Below are 25,000 nucleotides of genomic sequence, written 5' to 3'. Positions count from 1 at the left end.
GCATCTATTGGATTTCAGATCTATGCACTCACATATGCGTCTGGTCTTACACGATGTAATTCCATCGGGTTTTCTCAAGACAATGTATTGCAATTTATCCTAGAAATATTTAAAATTATATTCTGTCGAATTAATCGCTTTCCTACCCGTTCTGTTCAAAAGACGAATGCTTTTGAAACTGATGTCCTTTCATGCCACGAACAGGAAAGAGTGTCAATAAGAAACGGGCACGTAAAATAAGCCCGCCACGTCGTCAGCGAACCGATCGCTCAACCAGCTGGTGGGGGTAAGGCGGAAATAAATTAAGCAAAACAAGCTTCCAACAAATATCACAAAGCATCCATTACTCACTGTCCAAATTGACGGTTGGAAAAATTCGCCCGTCGGAGGTAGAAATTGGAGCAGGGTCCAGGAGCGGTCAAAGGGTTTGGTGCTGCGTCTGTATCTCGGGATGACGAATCAGTAATAAAAGAAAAGAGAGGGGCGCTTCTGCAAAAGTGACCCAGTGAATATATTCTAAAATATAAAAAGAAAATACATGAAAAATAATAAATGAAAGAATAAATTGTCCTCCTAGGAAAAAGGCGGGGGTCGAATAAAGAAAGCGATCATCAATTACCCCCCGTTACCAGCCAGACGGTAGAGGCAAGCCCGATGTGTGAATCGACATTTTTTTTCTCTTGCTTTTATGCGGTCACAGATCAAGTTCAGAAAGATACCCAGCTGCCTGTGGCACGGGCCAGACCGCAAAGGTCTGTAAATTAGCCTGGGACCAATTTCTGGCTGACCCGAAACTCTGTGTGCGCCTGACAGGCAGACGAAACAAAACACACACGAAAAGAAGGTTCTGGCGTGGTTGGGAAAGTGATGATCTCATTGTTAATTGATATGAATCCCGTCTCAAACGAACAGAATTCCTTCTGAGTCTAAACTCATATTTATAGAATTACGTAACGCACGATTGTACAGCGACATTGTAATTGACTGACTTCACATACGGCCACAGTTGGGGCTTTTATCTTCCGTTTCTGTGGTAGCTGACACATTCATAAACAAACAGACGCGGAATTTTTAACATAATACATATTTACATAATGTATATTCAGTTAAGAGTTGTGTAATAATTCCAATTATTTGGAATACTTTCCTCGTTTTGAGTGTTTCCGCACACTCTTTCGGACGATGTAACCTCCGACCTTCTTCAGATGTATCCTGCCGCACTTGAAAATCATTCCGTTGAACTCGGGAATCTGCACGGAATTTCGAACAGAACCATTTATTTAATCCACGGAGATAGCAAGCGTTCATTGCGTCAGTCATGATTAGGTAGAAGTAATTCGCAATGGTATTTTTCGTGTTGTCCACAGTGAGGATTGAACCTTCAACCTTCAGAAGAATGTAGCTTACAACTGAATCATTACCAAGTGCTTTATCCACTATTCCACGGGCCCTGGCAGTTTTCAAAGTTCGACGGAATGATCACCGAGTTTGAGAAAACGATTCTCGAGTCTAACAAAATACATCTGAAAAAGGTCGGAGGTTACATCGACCGAAGCATTGTGTCAATAACACGATAAGAACAGTAGTCCGAAGTATCCAAATAATACGAACCTTTGTTTAGTTAATAGGATTAATTCGTTAGGGAGGGAGAAGGTAAGGGGAAATAGAAAAAGGTATAAAACGCGGGGGTAGATTATTTATTGTGCATTATGGAGCACAATCAATCCTTGGTTTCTCCTCGAACGACACTGACAACAAAAAATTGTCTTTCTATCATAACAGAAATGAACTCTCTCTTCTTTCTCTATATGCCTAGCGACATGAGTAATTCCTATAGGTAGATCTTCTTTAGAAAAACTTCTAGTTCGTGGAGAACATATCGCCGAACTATCTTCCTGTAGAGTTCAATCAAGGAAAAGGAAGTCGGGAGAGAATACCAAAGGCAAGCGGAAAGAAACTAAAATTTTCCGGAATCTAGAAACCTCTACAGGGAAGAGGTAGAATTTTGCTGTTAATCGTTTGATCGGGAGTATTTACGATGAAAGTGTATAATCGCAATAAGTTCGTTAGAACACTCGCAAAACAAGCACAAGGATGGAACATGGTAGCGATGGGATAATTGATAGGTCTTGGGTTAGAGACTCTTTTTTTTTGTATCCTTGTTATATTTTGTGGACCCTGCGCCAAGATCAATGAAGCTATATAGTTATATAAGGTTGATTTTGACACATATCACGATAACCTACATGCAAACAGAATTATACCCAAATACGGGTAATGCGAGTTGAAGCGGAAAGGGAAACAACACGTCAAATACCGTAGACAAAACAAAGTCGAATTATCTGTCTTGGGGTAACGTTTTCCAGCGAAACAAACAAAGGTTTTCAAACAATTCTCCCCGGGAAGCCGCGTGGACGAGATACGGCCCAATAGTGTAGAATAGTTTATGGCGAATATTACCGATGTCTGTTCCTCTGCGCGTCACTAATTTCGTTCGATAGAAAGTCATATCTAAGAAGTAAACAATCAGCTAAGATAGCAGTAGTCTTTCTCTCCATGTATAAATTCTCTTCCATAAAACCTTAATGAAAACTCAACAAAAGTCTCTGTATCGTTCATGCATGAGGAGTTCTATTGGTTTTCGTTATACAGACGATCGCCGACCACTAGACAAGACGCCCAGGAAAGCGGCGATCACGAAGCAGGGAAGCTGCAAAGACGCGCGATGCTTTGAACAAAAAGACCAGCACGTATAAACATTCGATCAAAAGTATTTTATTTGCTTTGGGATTGCTTATTAATGAAAATATTACGCCCTGTTTAAGAGAGAGTTGTTTTCTTTCTTATTGAATAGGGTGTTTTACATATTCTAATAAAGACATCTGACAAGCTAAATTAATAGTAATTTTAATATTAGTTGTAATTCATCGGAAGAAAAAACATAATATTTTTATCATTCTACTAGCAGGCCGCCCGGCATTTCCCGGTCGTAAAATACGCTAAATATGATATTTTGATTAATGCACATTTCGTATTTATTATTATTATTATACTATCATTTCAGCCCGTCGATGCCCGGGTGTTTGGATGTGTATGTTGAGCAAAAAAATAAAGTGGTAGTAGGAAGGCAGGCTCGAAACCGTACCGCAAAGGAGGAAAAGAACGAGGTAAAACCTAACGTTTATGCTGTTACGACCACCGCAAAACTGGAAGCGACATTTTTTAAATTAAGGCTAGACAATCTAAAGGAGAGGATAACTTAAAAAAATATCGGCGAAAAGGTACACCCCCTGTAAAAAAGTGCCTAGTTGAAGGGGAAGATATTAATGTTTTTAGCTAATTTTTCGATATTTTTCGTATGATAGGTCGAACTTTAAAACAGTACTGATCTTGGTAAAATCCGTCGCCTCTATTGAAAGTTTAAGGCAGACATGAAAACAGACATACGTACATACATTTATATATTGGTAACTAAAAATTTTCGACCCAAACTGATAAAAAAGCTTGCCCTATCTTTGAATATCCTTTATCTAAAATTTCAAATATTTACACCAGAAATTATCTGAGTAATTTGGAATAGACCGCAGAGGTCAATTTTTTAAAACTTTGACCCCTATTATGACCCTTAAAAGTGTACGTGTTCGTGTGTCTGTGTGTCTGTGTCTGTCTGTGTGTGTGTACATTTCCCTACGCAATAACTCAATTTTTAGTCTACAGACTCGAAATTTAATACACAGGGTACTGCGATTTGGAAAAATCGATATGACTGAATTTCGGCCAGAAATTTTGCGATTAAGGGGTCAAAGTTCAACGATTTGACTTTTGAAAACTCGCAAGGATCTGTGGCGCAGTGATTAAAGTACTGAGAAAAAAAAAACAATTGTAAAAGTGATATTCTCCTGAAGGTTGAAGGTTCAATCCTCGGTGTGAGCGACCGAAAACAACATTTGCGGATTACTTAGGACCTCTATCCAGTCATGGCTGACGGAACAAGAACACGCTACCCCCGTGAAGTAAATAAAGGGTTCCGCTCGAAATTCCGTCCAAATTCCCGAGTTCGACAGAAACATTTCCAAATTCGACAAGATACACCTAAGGAAGGTCGGAGGCTATATCAACCGAAATGTGTTGAAAATCACACTCAAGATGAGAACAATAGTCCGATGAATGAATACAAATAACCAAACCTCATCTCAAACATTCAGAAACGTCAGGAACCAATAGCTATTACGTTAGGTATACATATTCGTAATGCCGTCGTTCGTGGCAAATTTCATTTATTTACTTTTCATATTTTTGCACAGATTTTTCTCGGCTAAAACACAAATATAAAGTTTTGCATGGGTTCGAATACGCTATATATTAAGTTTCATGTCTGTAGACTAAAAACTTTAGGAAGATTTTGATAGGGAACATTTTTTAAACAAATATATATATACACATTCGAGTATAAATCATGTAGAATATCTGCATGAATATAATTACACGTAATAGTTAACTAAAGATGATCATCACATAAGAAAACCGAAAAAAACTAATGGGGAATTAATTAAAATGAATGTTTAAAAGAATATGCAAATTAGCTAGATCTTTTGCAGAGGAATGCAATTCTACGACCTATATATAAGAAAGTTGTACTTTTTTTTATATATATAGAAGAAAAGGGGTTTTAATATGAATATCAATACACAAAAAAACACACACATATATAGGAGGTTATATTAGATAAATTCACGATGAAAAGTTATTTTACAACAATATATAATTTTAGACTTGCCCAAAAGTTATCAGGGAAAAAAATCATGTTGACTTAATTAGGCAGTTATAATTTAGTTAACTTGGAAGTTGTAGTACGTTACACTGCTTACAATAGAGATATCGCTTAATCTTCATCAGGCGAATTATGACAGATTGGGAATATAAAAATGTACGATGATCCATTTGAAAGCGATACATCCTATTTCTAAGAAGAAAAAAAAAAAGAAGAAAATATTGAACAACAACGAAAACGGGAGATTAACCATTAATGGCAGCGACATTTTGTGATCCAGAATTTCTATTTCTGTACAGTACCCACCGTACGGCATAATCACGTAGACACCCCAGTTCCCGCTGGATCACCGAAGTTAAGCAACGTTGAAACTGGTCAATACTAAATGGGTAACTATTTTGAACTTCCGGGTGCTGTATGTACTCTCCGCTTATCTCGGCATTGTTTCCAGTTGTCCTGGACTTCTTCTTTCCACTGGACTCAAACAGTGCCGATTCAAGAGAGGTGTGGTTGGAGATTACGCAGTACTTGTCTCACAATTACACGTGCAGCTGCCCTTACAGGGGTATCCTTTGTATTTCGAAACCAAACGGAGGCATCGATTTTATAGTACCCACCATTCTCAATACACTTTTACCAGTACTGGTTGATACTGGGGTGCTGGTTTTTTATACGCGCCAATAAATCAACTAGATTACCTCTTTCCTTTACTGACATCAGATGTGACTACAATAGTCCATGCATAGTCGAATGGTGGAGATATAGGATGCTGGAAGATTGAAGTTTACTAGTCCAGTAATGGGAGCTTGGCATTGCATTCTATGTATTTATTTTAATTTACATAGTCTGTTAATGTTATGTTTTTTGTATATTTATATATGTTTATTCTTTTACACGTATGCAAGGCATATTGCCACTTGAAACGTAAAAGGCTACTATGTTGGATCTTTGGGTCTGTGGGGAGTTGAGCAGCGACATGTCTTTCCACATTACATATACATTTCTGCAGGTTAGTACAGCCAAGGAACGAGGAAGCAGGGAGGGCATTTCAAAGTTTAACAGTTCGATGAAATAAAAAATTATAGTAGAAAGTTTTCCAAAATCTAGTGAACCCAACAATAAAAGGGGTGGGATTTTGGTGCTTGTCGGGTTAGTCGGGAGTATTTACATCAAGGAAAGGGGGCATAAGTGTTGTGAGTTTATCAGAACATGCCCATTAATATATTTGTAAAGAAGACACAGGGATTCAACATTGCGATGATGCGACAGATGTTAGAGCTTGGCCGATAGTGCGGGACGTATTAGATTTGAGAATCTTTTATTGGACCGTGTCAAAGAGTGAGAGACAAGTGGTGGATGCACTAGCCCGGATGTGACAACAATACTCCATGTTGATCCGTGAATGTTAGACTAAGGCGTTCAAACGTTGGACACTCGGAAAGGGTGCTATTTCTTATGGCAAACGGTGATTGGGAGGGTTTTTAATTATTAATATTTGTAGTAGTATTCAATTTTTCCGTTTTGGGATTTTATTAATAACTCGATTTTCGATTTGTGTTCATTTGTCAACCTCGCTGTGCGTGTGTACCCGCCATCCATCTCGAAAGGTCTCGTCCTGTAATATCTATAATTCCATCTTGTCGAGCGAATATGAATGAATAAGTCTTGGAGATGACCCGGGAATGATTCACACCGCGTGATATATCATCCCTTTTCTTTAAAAATGATGGTCTGAGGAGAGATGGTATTCAGCTCGCGTGAATGTCAAACGGAATTTTATAGAATCATAAGTAATGCATATATATGCTTGTCAGAAGTCAAAGGCGCGTCACCGGAAATAGTGGCGGCGTGAAACACAAAATGAAACCGCTTAATAAATGGCGATTTCCCTTTTATTAAAATACCGAGACCTTCTCGTTGTGAGTTCGTACATCAGGTCATTTTACTGTACGACCGTGTATCCCAATTTGATTTCATAGGAAAATTTATAAACAATTACGAAACATGTGACTCTCTTCCAATATCTTCTTGCTTACTAATCATATATTGGCTTCAGCAATAATACACAAAAACATACAATAGATTCAATTAGTTAAAAATAGAAAAATCAATCAATCAATCAATCAATATATCTTATCTATCTATCTGCATACATATATACATGTTAAACCTACTTTTAATTACTATTTACTAGTGATGGAACGATTCCAATATTTTCCTGATTCCAACACAATTATCGATTTCAATTCCGATTCTTTATATACCTCTAAATATTTAACTATAAAATTGTTATTTTATCCTGATTACCGTAAAACACATATTAAATGAGCCTATATTTTCTCAAACGTAAAAACACACTTGTGAGGTGGTGATCTTACTAAACGTTTAAATAACCAAATATTTATTATTTTATTATTACTACAAGCAGTGGAAAATGTTTCTTAAATCAAAATCTATATATCTATAAAAGTGAAAGTGTCTGTCTGTGAGTGTGTGTGTCTGTCCGTGTACATTTGCCTACACAATAACTCTATCAATTTTCAGTCTATAGACTCGAAATTTGATATACAGGGAAGTGAGATTTTGGAACATCTTTGTAATCCGTTTTCGGACAGAAATTTGGCTGTTAAGGGGTCAAAATTCAACTATTTGACTTTAAGAACTCTACCAAACTCCTCTGTCAGTTTTCTTATGATGTTACATGATAAGGGCTGTCCCCGTTTCATGTAAGTATAAAAATAGAGAGATTTAGTTAAAATGAGAATGAAATAGAATAGACGAAATTCGAACCTCGTAATTTAGGTTTAGAAATAGATTACGAGAGAGAATGAGAAAATGGAATGTAAAAAAACAAACCATTGTTTAGCTTAGAGATAAAATAGTTTTAAGAAAAGAATGTGCGTTGTCAATTCTGTTATGAAAATTCAATTGAAGAATGCAACTATAAGATAATTTAATAAACATGTTTTTAACATATTGGAAATATAGGTTACTGGGAATATAGGTTAAAATTCCTTTTGTAAACAAAGGAAAAAGTTTTGGACACGCATTTCCAGAACACGTGAAAGAAGACACATGTTTTAACATGTGTATGACGTCATGGAAAATGGGGAGTTCTCGATATAGTTAGAAACTTTAGAGTTAAGCAGGGAGAAACTGAGGGAGAGTCTGAGAGAGAGTCTGAGGACGACAGACGACAGTCCAGACATGGGATTCGAACGTCTAGAAGCGAGACGGTCACCTTTGAAAATTAGAATGTGAAGCTTTGAATTCTTGACTCAGAAAACCACGACCGGTCGGAAAATAAATAACCCCATCATGTGTTTTTATAAACGTCATCTTTGTGTTGTAATTCTACCAAAAGGTAAAGTGAAAATTGTCATTATATGTCTTGTATATCATGTGTTTTAAATGTCTTTACATACACAATGTGAACTCTACATCTCATATCTACACTTCTAAGTACGAACATTTTATATATATGAATCTCTTTATAACACGATAACAGAACGCAACAACATCTCTCTCTCCCTCTAAGACTCTCTAAGCATAACTTTTAATAAGACTTAACAACGAACAATAACAATAACAACAATAATACTAATTACACCCTTATATAACAATGAAATCAAAATGAGATACACTGTCGTACTGTAAAAGGACCTGATGTACGAGCTCAGAACAAGAAGGTCTTGGTGTGTGTATATATATATATATATATATATATATATATATATATATATATATATATATATGATGGCAGCGTCTTGTCAGACGAGCGAGTACCACTCCCTCAGACACTTAAAGTCCATGAGCCCATATGCCTGAGAGAGTATCTATACAAAGATGATGTTACAGAGTCTTAGCTTTGTACGACAGCTAAATCTGTCTCTCGGTTCAAAATGTTGAGATCCAGCAACAAGCAAGAGCAAGATAGCCAGCAACAAATTAAACTGCAGACAAGCTTAATGCGGGTACTGGTCTCCCGTTTTATGTTTTTTAAATCAGAGATTTGCGTCTCCTAGAAAGGTTGCCTTCATCACGGCTTACGGGAGCCCTCTCCACCCCAACACATATATACATACATACAAATATACACGGTGCTAGTTGGCCGTTGACCCCGAAAAAGGGTTCATTCACCCTTTGGAAGGTCTTGTTTTTAATCCTTTTAATTATTCAGGGAGACTAGCCGCCCTCCTCATCAAACAAGTCTGGTGGGGGAACCAGTTTAGTCGCCGGTGACCCGACCATGAGGCAGGTAGTACTGGGTTACATGGTACCAGTAGCATATGGCATGACCTGACTATATATATATATATATATATATATATATATATATATATATATATATATATATATGTGTGTGTGTGTGTGTATGTATAATACCCCTATAAGTTTGAGGTCTTTGTATATCGATATTCATACGTAAAATCCCCTTTCCTATTTATTTAAAAAGAAAATACAACTTTGTTCATATGGATCGTGGAATTGCATTCATCTGCAAAAGATCTAGCTAATTTACATATTCTTTTAAATATTGATTTTAATTAATTCCTTAAAGGTTTTTTTTTCGCTTTTCTTATGAGATGATCATCTTTAGTTAACTCTTACGTGTAATTATATTCATGCAGATATTCTACATGATTTATACTTGCGTAATATTTGCTTAAAAAGCTTATAGTAAATACAAAACATTTTTCTATATATTTTCATGTATGCGTATATGTATTTGTTTAAAAAAATTTGGCCTACCAAACTCCCCTGTCAGTTTTTTTGTTTACAGACATCAAACTTAATATAAAGGGTAGTGTAACCCATGCGAAAGTTTTTATTTGGGTTGTAGGCGGTGAAAATGGATGCAAAATTATGAAAAAAAAAAAAGAAGGAATTTGTCAGGTGAAGGTCGAACGACGGCATTACGGGTAAGCATTCGCAATGTAATAGCTATTGATTCATGATTTGATTTTTAGCGTTACAGTAAACATGTCTTCATTGGTCAGGCATTAACATCAAAGGAAAAGTAAATCGTAAGCCGTTATGGTTTCGATTCTCGGTAGTGGCGCACGAGTCATTTTTTTTTTTTTAACTTTTTAAATCATTACTATATATTGGGTCCAATATAATCTCTCTATATATAAATGGCAAAATGTGTGTGAACATTTTATGTATGTCTCGCAAAGGATTTTTTTCGCCGGCATTTTTGACGGGGTTACTATGTCTTTGAACTTTTTATATACCGTCTAAATAATAATATCTACGATTTGCGAACGCGCGTTGCGTCTAGATTTATTTACATCGACTTTTATAAGATTCGTGCTATTTTGCTCTGTCGTCTGTTTATTTGGCTTTTTAGTATGAATACAGTGAAACTAAATTTTTTTGGTTTTTGCGATTTTTTTAATAATATTTAAACAGGGTTATTACTTACCCCCACACCCATACACACACCTACAAACACCCGGGAACGCCGGCTACCCCCCTCCTCCGCTAGTATATATATATATATATATATATATATATATATATATAAGCGAAAATGTGTGTATGTATGTTTGCTTTTTGTGTATGTCCAAGAAAGGCTTTTTTCCGAGAAGCGGTCGGTCGGCTCACAACTTCTTAAAACTTTTTATATCACATATAAATCATAATATCTACGAGTTAAAAACGGAGGTCGCCTGTCTATTTAATTTGCTCGACTTCGGAAAGATAAATATTCAATATTTTTCGCTCGCCGCATGTGGATAAGGCTTTTTCATATAATAAAAGCGACACTAATTCTGGCGGCATCTTTCCAGTCGCATTGGCCGGATATGTCAGAAAGCAATCAAATTTGATCAATGTGGAAATATTTTCCTTATATCTGACAACTGGTATTCAATTTGGGCAATACCCTTTTTATAAGGAGCTGGTCCCCCCCCTCCAACATCTTGGGAAAACAAAAATAAAAAAGCGTTCTCGCAGTAAATAAAATACTACCCCGCAGTCAAAGTTGACCTCATTAAGTCATTAAAACGTGCACCTGCCAATTCTAAATAGTTAAATAAATTCGCGGTGGCCCAATCGTTAACGTTGCACGTTTTTTTTTCACATTTTAATTTCCAAGTTCAGGTTCGATCCTCATACTTACCTACCAAAACTTTTTTATTTATTTTAAACCCCACCCGGAGTTTTGATTTCCCAAAACCACACACACCTCCAAACACCCGGGCAACGCCGGGTACCCCGCTAGTATAATAGTAAATACGAAATCTGCACTAATCAAAAAATCATATTTAAGTTAAGTGTATTTTACGGCCGGGCAATGCCGACCTGCTAGTATATATATATATATATATATATATATATATATATATATATATATATATATATATATATATATATATATATATATATGTGTGTGTGTGTCTGTGTGTTGGTTGATTGTTTTTGTTTTACGGCATATCAATCTTTTTCAGGTTATTTAATGCCGAATCTAGTTATTTTGAGGAATGATTTTTAATGGAGTATATTTGTTTTTTTTTTAAGTCGGATTCTATTTCACCCATAGTTGGGACCCTAACAGGTACTACCACTCCGGGTCAGAGTGGACCTGAGAGCAATGGCAATTAAAGGGTGGCTCCACACTCCCCAAGGCCCGAAAGGTTGGGGGCCTCACCATCGTATATAGTTTTAGGTCATATCCAGAACCTCTGTGTGTGTGTATGTGTGTGTAAGTGAGAATGTAATGCAATGTAAGTGTGTTTGAGGAGAATTCTCAACAAATACACTCAGCGAAGTTTTTATCTACAAAATTGAAATTTGGTATATAAGGTACATGCTATATATATATATATATATATATATATATATATATATATATATATATATATATATATATATATATATATATATAAGGTATTCACACACGTTGAAAACTTTTTACTTGGCTTTCATTTGGAATTAAAGGAAGGCCAAAGGGCTAAAACTTTAATAATTGGTACTTGCGGCGATCATTGAATTTTTATCTGTTTTTCAACTGTCTCACGTGGTTTGCTTTTTAAAATCATAACAAAGTGGTCTAATGGTTATCGTAGTTGACTAACTGACTCTAAGTTTTGGTTTCGATATTAGCTTGAGCATTTTTTCTTTACTTACAAGAAGTAAACTGTTTAGAAAAAAAAACACAATCCGCCAGTTCTTTCCGTTTTTATTTTATATTTTTCAACGCCGCATACATCTTCTAGTATATATATATATATATATATATATATATATATATATATATATAATATAAAGCTGAATGTGTGTGTGTATGTGTCTGGTCACGAATAGGCTCCTATATGGTTGACTATTTCAAAAAAACTGATTACATATAGTGATAGAAGATGTATCGAGACACAGGAATGGGTATGTTTGATCTGGCAGAACGGTGGTTCATTAAAATTGTGGGGTCTGCGTTCGCGCCTGGTCCACAATGTATGGAAATAAAAAATGTTAAAATTAAAAAAAAAAAATACGTTTACAAGTGTTTTTGATATAGATGTACATAATAATACTTTGATAAGTATGTTTTAACTTAAATAGGGATAATATAATAATATTTTGGGGTCTGCGTTCGCGCCTGGCCTCTATAGAAGGCAAATAGGCACAAACTTTAATAAATACTTTTAATATCTATCTGTGTAAGTATACTTTGGTAATTATATTTCACTTTGAAGAAATATAGTATGATAAAATTATGGGGTGTTCGTTCGCGCCTGACCTCCTTAGAATGGAAATATGTCACAAAGTTTAACAAGGTTTTTTAATATAAATCCACAGAATATTGTGATAAGTATTTCAGTGTGAACAGGTATGGTATAATAATTCATGGGGTTTATCTATTTTATTTTTACTTTCATCATATTTTGCTTTGGGTTTGATACCCTCAAATTCGAAGCTGTCTCTTTACAATCCTTCCTTTTCATAACCTATCATACTTTCATAAATCAGAGTCAATTTTCTGTAGGCTGTTTTTGAACCCAGTCAACGACGGGTCATTTTGCTAGTATGTATATATAAATATATACATTTATATACGTATATATACATATATATATATACATATATACACATATATGTATTCATATATATATATATTCATGTATATGTGATTTATGTACATATATATAGTAATATATATACATATATATACATATGCATATACATATATATACACGTATATATACATATATGTATACATTTATATATATATATATATATATATATATATATATATGCACACACATATGTATACATATACATATATATACATATATATACACACATGTATACATATATATAAACATATATATACACATACGCACACACATACACACCCGAATAATGCTGGGTTAAACAGAGCTGAGAGGGAAAAGATTACCAAATACCAGGGTCTTATGTATGACATGAAAAGAAACTGGAACCTTAAGAAGATCTCTATCATTCCAGTAATTATAGGAGCAACCGGACTTATGAAAAAGAATTTTACAAACTATCTTACAAATATACCAGGTAAACCAAGTGCAAAGGAGATTCAAACAATTGCACTTAAAGGGACAGTTAGAATCTTAAAAATATCTCTCGGTTGGAGTGTCTAAAATAGCAGGTGTATGTTTGGCATCTGGTAGGATGCCCCATCCCTGGCTTAAACAAAATGATAAGAAAAATGAAAAAATAGAGAGAAACACACACACACACACACACATACACACACACACATATATATATATATATATATATATATATATATATATATAGATAGATATATAAGAATGAACGTTGAGTGTTAGGTCCCACTTTGTGCGCGAAGTAGATTATTGAAAAACGTAAGTTTGATAAGTTAGTTATATCCCAAAAAGTAAAAGGGATGAACCCCCAAACTTAATTATTTTATGTTCCCTATGAGTGGCATAGCATTACCATCTGTCGTGACATTTCATTAGTTTGAAATACATGATCAACCATTCTTATTTAAAGTTTTATAGCTACCTTTACTTTTTATAATTTTACTTTTAATAATCACAGAGAGAGAGAGAGAGAGAGAGAGAGAGAGAGAGAGAGAGAGAGAGAGAGAGAGAAAGAGAAAGAGAGAGAGAGTTATGAAAGCAAAAGTGATAAACGCTGTGTAAAATATTTCATCATTTTCATGCTTCTTCGATTTAGGTTGTTTTGATCTTTGAAATTATTGTAAGCCTTTTCTTTGGATATGGCATGTATTGGAATTTATAAAGAACTTATGTACTGATGTGGATACGGATAGACTGACAGACAGACAGATAGACACATAGCCTTTTATATATTAGTTATACAATTAGGTTATCAAAGATTATCTCTTAAACAAAGTAAATCTTACCAAGATAAGAAAAGCTGAATGATATCAGGTTGGTTGGTTGGTTGGTTGTTTTTGTTTTACGGCATATCAACCCTTTTCAGGTCATTTAATTCAGAATCCAGTGATTTTGAAGAAAAAAAATTTTAATAGAATATTTTTGTTGTTTTCAAGACGGTTTCTATTTAATCCATAGTTGGGACCCTAACAGGTACTACCACTCCAGGTCGGAGTGGACCTGGGAGCAATGGTAATTAAAGGGGTGCTCCACACTCCCCAAAGCCCGCAAGTTGGGGCCTCACCACTGGATATAGTTTAAGGTCATATCCAGGACCCCCATTGAGGGACTTTTACCCTCTGCAGGGGGGGGGGGAGTCGGCGTATTCTAATGCCCAACCGACAGGGCCGAATGATATCAGGAGGAGCAAACAAATATATGAAATGAAAGATGACTTGAAAGTTTTTGAATCCGGATTTTAAAATGTTTTTCAATTCTATTTTCTTTACTTTCAGATTGCTTTATTTACATACTAGCCGAAGTGCCCGGCGTTGCACGGGTGTTTTGAAGTGTGTGTGTTGAGCAAAAAAAAAAAAAAAAAAAGTGGTAGTAGGCAAGTAGGCTCGAACCTGTACCGCGAAGGAGGAAACGAACGTGAAAAAAAAAATATAGAAAAAATAAAAGCGTAACGAAAAGCGAGTTATGAAAATATATCTGGCAATTAAGGTACACAGAATATTCTGCGTTTCATTCTTGTGCGAATTCGTCAAGCTTCACGAGAATGAAGCGCGGAATATTTTGCGAAGCTTAATTGCCATATATATTTTCATAACTTACTACCTAGCTCTACGTATGCATCGAGAATTGTCGAAGTAATTACTGAAAAAATTATGCATAAGATTATATCTTTGTATATTAAATTACGTGATTAAATGAAGCAATCACACACACGCACACATACACACACACACTCATATATATATATATATGAATATATATATACATGTATATATGCATATATATGAATATATATATGTATATATATGTATATATACGCATATATATGTATTTATATATATATATATATATATATATATATATATGTATATATATGTATGTATACTAGAAGATGTAAGCGGCGTTGCCCGATATTAAACGTAACAATTAAATTCCTTTGAAAAATATGAAATAAGAACTGAAAGAAACTGGCGCATTATGTTTTTTTTCTAAACAGTTTACTTTTGTAAGTAAAAAAAAACAAAATACTCAAGCTGAGATCGAAACCAAAAATTAGAGTCAATGAGTACGATAACCATTAGACCAGCTTGTTATGATTTAAAAAGCAAACGTCGTGAAACAGTTGACAAACAGATAAAAGCTTAATGATCACCCTAAGTACTAATTATTAAACTTTTAGAGTCCATTAACTTTTGTTTAATATATATATATATATATATATATATATATATATATATATATATATATATATAGTGTAAAGTTTTGTTTAAATTCAAAGACTCACGTTTTCTTTTTATAACCTTCGTTATATATATATATATATATATATAGTGTAAATAGTAATTAATAAAAACTGAAAAAAGTGCTCAATACTGTTATAGAGCAAATATGCGTTTTATTTTTTATTACCGTATCTTTCTGTTAAGTTACTATATTGTTTCAGCTACCCGACTGCTTTTTTTCCGTCTGTAGCTTCCTCAGACTTTTACAGAAGGCCAAAAAACGACCGGGTAACTGAAACAATAATGTAACTTAACAGATAGATACGTTAATAAAAAATAAAACGCATATATATATATATATATATATATATATATATATATATATATATATATATTAAACAAAAGTTCATGGACTCTTGTTTCATAAGACTTTTTCCATATACCGGATTAAAAAAATTGATAATACTTTTTTGTTGTTCTTTAATGTTTTATTTTTTTATTTTAATGCCAAGTATTTTGTATCAAATTATTCTTATTTACATGATCTCATCGTCAGGAGGATTCGGCCCCATTTTTTCTCTTCGCTACCCCCGTCCCCCTCGTCCGCTAATCTTAACCCTATCCTCAACCCTAACCCTAACCCTTACCCTAACTTACGCCATAAAATGCATTTTTCTTGTTCCTTATTTACCCGTCATTAATCAAATCTTTCACAACATCCAATTTCATTTTGCCACATGAATAATTCAAACGATATACAGTTTTGTCCATTGTCTCCTAAAATAAAACTCAATAAATTTTCAATAACCCCATTCTCCCTACTATACCTCTAATCTCCGCCCCTCCTCTATATGTCGCTGTTTTTCGTCCCTCGCCCCCTATCTACGCACTACTAGCCGTTGTTTACTCTCCTCGGGACTTCATCCTCCATAGCAGGCACACGCAAAGCACGACTTGTCCATTGTCCACGGCCAACATTTTTTTTTCGCGACAAGTCCAAACCAATTCATCTTAGTCAAATTAAATGAAAAATCGATCTTTTACTTCCCCAGCATCTATGGTATTCTACAGAAAACCTCCTCACATCACCACTACCACCTCTGATAATGCCGGGGTTACCGGGTCACCAAATAAAGCCGGTTTCAAGATTAAACTTTCAGATAAAATAAAATGGTTTACTCCTAATTTATTCTCTATTAACCGATTTTTCCGACAATGTGGAAGTCGTTTTCCCTTGAATAAATCATCCCGCAAATTACACGTCTATGCCGGTCAAAGGTCAAGTTGTTCATTGACCGACGCTAACCTTAAAGGAAGGTCATATATCTTAAACATTAAACTGAAAATCTATACAGGACCTTTAAATTGAGTGTATACGTCTATGATATAAATTAGGTGGTTTCTTGTAGGATAAAATTGTAAACAAACACCTATTCAAGTTGACGTTTACAATCCACAGAGGTTCAAAAAAGTAGTCACAAAAATAAATCAAATATATCATAAACAAATGTTACCAAAGGCAAGGTACTCTTCTACCTAGATGCGTAGTTTTTTTTTAGTGCTTTACGTTATGTAAAATGTTTACTTTGCTCGAAAAGTAAAGAAATGTCAACCGGTACGCGAGCACAAGAAAATGTTTTTTTTTTTTCTCGATTAAAAGTTTCCGAAGAAGGGAATGGTAGAAGGGGCTTACTTCCTTCCCATTTCAGGAAAATGTGAACCAAAGTGAGAAGAGTTCAGTCCGCTCCCCCGAAAGAAGGAGTACTATGACTTAATAAAAATTGCCTGGGAGGAGACACGTCGGCATTTAAAGGTAGGGGCACCTCAGGCAGTAAACAACACACTTACTGCACCCGACAGATAGGAGAGCTCAATCTAGAAGGGTGGACCTCCTAGGACTACCAGAACCGGTCCTCAACCCGACGTGTCTCCTCCCAGGCATATATACATATATATATATATATATATATATATATATATATATATATATATATATATATATATATATATATATATACAAGTTAGAAAAGCATTTCATCCAAGGCATGAAAATTGTTAAACAAAATGTTTTTACTATAGGCTTTAAAAATAAAGGTACCTTATCTTTTTAAGATTATATTTTATTCAATTTATTAATTGTGATTAAAAAAAGATGAATGTGATTTTGTGTGTATTTATAAAAACTGTCCTACTCTCTATTTCAGATTGTATTTCTCCTCACACCAAAACTCATTTTTGCAACCCCCTCTTTGTATTATTATTACAGGTCTGAATATTCTCTGTTTCAGTTTGTAATTCTTCTCACTCCACAACTCTTTTTTGCAACTCTCTCTTTGTCATACATGTCTGAATAATAAGAAAATCTGAATTTTTTTTTAACAAAAACTTTAAAATAACATTTTTAGATTATTTTTTTTAAAACTTCTTTCAGAATAGAAAATCTTTACAATTTAATAAGGAACATATTTCATATAGGTTTCATCAAACATATTGAGTAGATAACGAAAAAAATAGAGATGAAAATTTCAAAAGTAGTGTATAACTGATTACGCTCAATAGTAGTCCTCGCTAGCGAAAGACTTTGTTATTGTTATTCTATTATTATTATTATTTAAAACATTTTGTGTCCTGCGCTTTCACGCGAGGACTAATATATATATATATATATATATATATATATATATATATATATATATATATATATATATATATATATATATATATATATACTAGCATGTGTGCCAGGCGTTGCCCGGGTATTTGGAGATGTATGTTTAGCAAAAAAAATCGGTCAATTTTTTTAACTTTGACCTCTATTATGACCCCTTAAAATTTAGTGTATTGGGCTATAACCAAGTTATTAAGTTAGATCCATGTCCAATGAACCTATATCTAAAATTTCAAGTGTTTAGACCGAAAATTGTCGGAGGAGTTTGGTAGAGTTCTCAAAGGTTAAATCGTTGAACCTTGATCCCTTAATCGCCAAATTTCTGGCCGAACACCAATCATGTCGATTTTCCCAAATTTCAGTACCCTGTATATCAAATTTCGAGTCTGTAGACTAAATATTGACAGAGTTATTACGTAGGGAAATGTACACACACAGACACACAGATACACAGACAGACAGACAGACACTTTCACTTATATATATATATATATATATATATATATATATATATATATATAACTTGAGTTCCTCTAGCTATAATCGAAACCTAAATCAAAACTTTTTAAGAATACTGGGTAAAATTATTTATATACAAAAAAAAATACTTGACTGCCATCAGCTATAATCGAAACTGAAACCAAAACAGTTAACGAAGCCACTTTTAGTTTAGTAGTCTAAAGCTTTTCCTCTAGGCCACCGAAAACTAACACGTGAATGGAAAGAAATTAAGTACCTATGAATGCCATTTCGGCGGACTTCCACAGTTGACCGTATAGTAGAGTCTTTAAGAGCATAAATTTTAAATAGTGAATGTCACTATCCACACAAGGCTTGAAACCATCTATAAATATAAAAGCGAAAATGTATGTATGTGTGTATGTGTGTTCGCTTTTTCTGTGTGTCTACAAAAGGCTTTTTTCAGAGAAGCGGTCGGTCGGTTCACAACTTCTTAAAACTTTTTATATCACATATAAATCGTAATATCTCAGAGTTAACAACGAAGCTCGCCTGTGTATTTAATTTGCTCGACTTTGCGAAGATAAATATTTAATATTTGTCGCTCGCCGCATGTGGGTTAATCTTTTTCCTATAACATCTTGGGAAAATAAAAATAAAAAACAGCGTTCCCCCAGTAAATAAAATACTATCCCGCAGTCAAACTTGACCTCATTAAGTCCTTAAAACGTGCACCTGCCAAATCCAAGTAATTAAATAAATTCAAACGTGATTCTGTTAGCTTCTCGCGGTAGCGCAATCGTTAACGTCGCACGTTTTTTTTTTCACACTTTATTTACAACTTTGCCTCAAAGCGTCGGGTTCGATCCTCATACTTACCTACGAAAACATTTTTTTATTTTACCCCCCCCCCCGGAGTTTTGATTTACCCAAAACCACACACACCTCCAAACACCCGGGGAACGCCGGGTACCCCTCACTAGTCTATTATATAAATCTCACCTGGTTGTTTAAATGTACGTATGTATGTATGCATGCCTAAAACTTTCGACAGAGGTGACGGATTTTCACGAGATCGGTATCGCTTTGAAGCTCGACTCTTTGAACGACAAATATCGAAAAATTGACTAAAAACATTAATTCCTTCACCCTCAGCTAGGCATTTTGCTACAAGGAGGGGTCGCTTTTTTCGCCGATATTTTCGTAAGTAATCTCTGCTTTCCAATTGACTCGCCTTAATTTAAACCTACATCCGGTTGGCGATGGACGCAACTACAAAGACGTCACGTTTTTATTTTTTTCACGTTTGTTTCCTCCTTCGCGGTACGGATTCGAGCCTGTCTGCCTATTTCCACTTTTTAATTTTTTTTTTTTTGCTCAGCACACACCTCCAACTAACCAGGCAACGCCAGACACCTAGGCTAGTTTGATATTAAGAACTAAAACAAAATATAGTTAAGTTACGCGATGACAAAAAAATAAAAAGAAGTTAGAATTACTTCTAAAACAAAATAGTCATTTAAAATCGGAAAGGACTTTCTCGTCGATCTGATAAATGGCTTGATCGATCTGGGCAATGTTTATATTTTTTGTTTTTTTTTTTTTTCTATTTCATCTTTATGCCTGTAAGAATATTGCATTCAAATATTGATTGCGCATTCCATTGAGTGTTTTATTGGGAAAAAAAAAATATTTCGAAAGTATTTTCCTGAAATCGATTATCAATATATTGCACCGCTAAGCAAGCAAGCATCTACTCAATTCAGCGTAAATGCTTCAGATTCCAACGCGAAACAAAATAATCAATGATTACGCAGTGAGTTTTAGAGTGTACTACAACACAATATTGCAGTGAATCGGGTGAGCGATGACGCGATAGCATATCGGGTGTGCGAATGATTGCAATAGCGTGTTTTTCGCTGGTCCGTCTTTAATCTAGATTTGGTTCATAGGCATGGTGTAAAGTATGGCGCTGTGAACACGATACGAAATCTGTTAGAGCTTTGTGGCGACATGATCATTGTTCGAACTGCAAGAAAAAGGCGCGAACTGGTCACAAGTTTCGCGGGCGATATATTGCGCTCGGCCCTTTTCATTGCATTTCTCATCGTTTCTATTCTGGTACGAAGTTGACAACATCGATTTTAATCAAATTGGTTATAAACGAGACAGACATAGTGTAGAAACGATAAATAGAGAGAAACACACACACATCACAAACACACACACACACACACACACACACACACACACACACACACACACACACATATATATATATATATATATATATATATATATATATATATATATATATTGAGCACTGTAAGCGACGGGCGGGCGTGGATTTAATCCTCACTCGAGGGGAAATATTTACAGCGTTGATTCGTGGTGCGATGATTAGAACAGGCGACTGTCAACTCGATGGCTTTTAGGTTCGATCCACGGCTGGGGAAAGGTGTATGTCTAACCGCACTGGTGAGTTGTGATGCAACGAAACAGTACTAAATGTGGACGACATATATATATATATATATATATATATATATATATATATATATATGAATAAAGAAAGTAAGAGAAAAGAAAACTCCGATTTTAATTAGAGAGAAAGGGAAAAGTTATATATATATATATATATATATATATATATATATATATATATATATATATATGTATTATATATATTTTTAAAACAGTAATCTACATACATGTATGTTTCAAGGTAACTATCTTTCGTTAGCGTAGCTTCACACTTCCTAGGAATCGAACTCCAGACTATGTGTATCACAGTCCGGTGCGTTTAACCGTTACGCCACGAACTTCTATATACTGCTTATTTTCACCGTTTAAAATTTAGATTTCATGTTGATTTTTTTAACGATAGATACAGTTAAATAGCGGCTTCACCTCGAAGCACATTTTTTTATTTACCTGGATAGTCGCCCATAATTGATTGGGATATATATATATGTAGTAAGATATAAAATGTATATGGTGATTAAGCTACACTGAATATTTCGCGTTTCATCCGTTCCAGGATTCTTCAGCCTGAAGAATCCTGCAGTGGATTAAACGCGGAATATCCAGTGTAGCTTAATCGCCATATACATTTTAAAACTTACTAACTAGCTCTACGTACGTATTGAGCACTTTTGAAGTAAATACTTAAAGTTTACGCATAAATCTATACTTTCGTATATTAATTTTATGTGAGTAAATGAAATAGTTATATACATACATATATATATATACATATATATATATATATATATATATATATATATATATATATATACGTATAAAGCAATCTATATAATTATAAAACTCAAATGACCTGGAAACGAGGTATGTAACCCACTTTCCGGTTTACGATATCCGGTTGCGCATGCGCGCATAACCTGCGCACTGAAATATTAACGTTATTATTTCGAAATTATTATTTCACATGGGAAGAGTGGGATTTAAAATATCTTAAACGTAATACAGAAATGAACGATGTAAAAAAAAAAAAGCAGACGGTATTAACAATTGCTTATTTGGATAATTAAAACGTGAAAAAAAAACAAAAAAACAAAAGAACAATTGGGACGCTGAAATATTAACGTTATTATTTCGAAATTATTATTTAACATGGGAAGGATGGGGGTTAAAACAACGGGTCACGAGTAGTCTAGTCTAGTCTAGTATATATATATATATATATATATATATATATATATATATATATATATATATATATATATATATTTAAATAAATGTTTGGAGGTACAGAATTTATATACAGTTTTGAAAATAATAAGCGGAAGTTTCTCAAGAGTTCTTACGGCTATCATCTCATCAGTAGAAAATCGATAGCGTACAAAATAATGTTATGTCAATAATAAAGAGTTCTAATGGGGAACTTATTGAATGTGCCAAAAGTACGGGGACACTAAAATAAATTTATTAACGTTTAAAAACGATTAAAATATTGCCACAACGAGGGGGAAAAAAAACCCCAAAAACCTGGAGTAACGATTCAAAGTTCCCCAAAGAGAAACAATGCATATATATATATATATATATATATATATATATATATATATATATATATATATATATATATATATATATATATATGTATATATATATACAAAAATCACCACAAATTTCTTATACTTAACATTATGGTAAGGGCGGGGGGGGGTGAGAAAAATACAAAATTCTGACAAAGAAGTAATAACTCTAAGTTTTAAACAAATAAATACTTATTATTATTTATTTATGCGTTATAATTCGGCTTTCAAACGTATTTTATACGTATTTCAATATAAAATTCAAATTTAATCAACGTTTCTAAAATACTACCCGTAATATATATGTATACACACACACGCACGCGCGTGCACGCGCGCACACACACACACACACACACACACACACACACATATATATATATATATATATATATATATATATATATATATAATGCTAAGATAATATAAGTATTCTTCCACCTCTGCTACTAGAAAAGTAATTTTAATGTTATGTTGGTTTCTGAAGCATAAAAAACGTTATTGCTGTTTTATATTTAATATTTTTTTTATATTTCAAACGATTCTCCGCTCTTGATCACAAAGTGTAGCTAAATAACAATGAAAGACGTTATGTAGGTATCTATCTATCCTTTCCCACTCTCTGTTTGTATATATATATCTATATATATATATATATATATATATATATATCAATTAATTTTTGTATATTTCTTATATGTTTTTTGTTCTATTTTTATTTTTTAAAATGTTCCCCCCGCAATCTGAATACTGTTCGATTAATGCACCCTTTTCTCCCTTTTAATGAGTCATAAATATCCTAGCAACTTTAAAATATTTATCTTTTTGCCCTAAAATCTTTTCAAAACACAGCTAAATATAAATTAAGTAATAACAGCAACATAAATAATTAATCTCTGCAAATGCACTTATTTATCGTTTGGTTCAAATAATAATACTTAATATCCATCACATAAACATTATTATTATTGTTATTATTATTATTGTTGTTGTTGTTATTATTGGTTGGTTGGTTGGTTGTTTTTGTTTTACGGCATATCAACCCTTTTTGGGTTATTTAATGCCGAATCCAAGGATTTTGAAGAAAAATTTTTTTATAGAGTATATTTGTTGTTTTCACGTCGGTTTCTATTTAACCCATAGTTGGGACCCTAACAGGTACTACCACTCCGGGTCAGAGTGGACCTGGGAGCAATAGTAATTAAAGGGTGGCTCCACACTCCCCAAAGCCCACAAGCTGGGGCCTCACCACTGAGTATAGTTTAAGGTCATATCCAGGACCCCCATTGAGGGACTTTTACCCTCTGCAGGGGGGGGGGGCAGTCGGCGTATTCTAATGCCCCACCGACAGGGCCGTTATTATTATTATTATTATTATTATTATTATTAGTAGTAGTAGTAGTAGCAGTAGTAGTAGTAGTAGTAGTAGTTGTATTAACACATTTAAAGATTTATTATTTAATTAATTGAGATGAGTAATCTTTATTTTTTATCACATTTATTTATTATCCTCATTTTCTAGTAATTCTTTTACGACTCGTGACAGGATAGAAACTCCAAATATCCTAACTGCCTCCGCAATAAATAAATTGGATAATTAATACAAATTATCCATCTCAATAATAATTCCAATTAATCAATTAATATTTATACGGTTCGGTACGGACCCGACTGTGGAAGATCACATAACAAATAAACGTAGATTTATAAGACAAAAAAAAAATCCAACTTTCGGGACCCATGACGCAACGGATAAAGACGTTGAATGTCTACGGTTTCAGGTGAACATAAAAATAAAAACGTATATATATAAGCGAAAGTGATGTGTTTGCGTCTGTGTACATCTCTATACGCAATAACTCTGTCAATTTTTAGTCTATAGACTCGAAATTTGATATACAGAGTACTGAGATTTGGTAAAATCGATATGACCGGATTTCGGTCAGAAATTTGGCGATTAAGAGGTCAAAGTTCAACGATTTGACTTTTGAGAACTCTACCAAACTCCTCCGGAAATTTTCGTTCTAAACACTTGACATTTTAGATATAGATTCCTTGGACATGGACCTAACTTAATAACTTGGTTTGAGCCCAAAACAATAAATTTTAAGGGGTCATAATAGTGGTCAAATTAAAAAGAATTGACCGTTTTTTTGTTTGTTTGTTTTTTTACTCAGCATACACCTCCAAACACCCAGGCAACGCCGAGCCGAAATGCTAGTATATATATATATATA

Source organism: Euprymna scolopes, chromosome 37 (genome assembly GCF_053919585.1).
Source record: "Euprymna scolopes isolate OS-2025 chromosome 37, ASM5391958v1, whole genome shotgun sequence".
NCBI classification, from domain to species: domain Eukaryota; kingdom Metazoa; phylum Mollusca; class Cephalopoda; order Sepiida; family Sepiolidae; genus Euprymna; species Euprymna scolopes.
Note: the sequence above shows the minus strand (reverse complement) of the source record.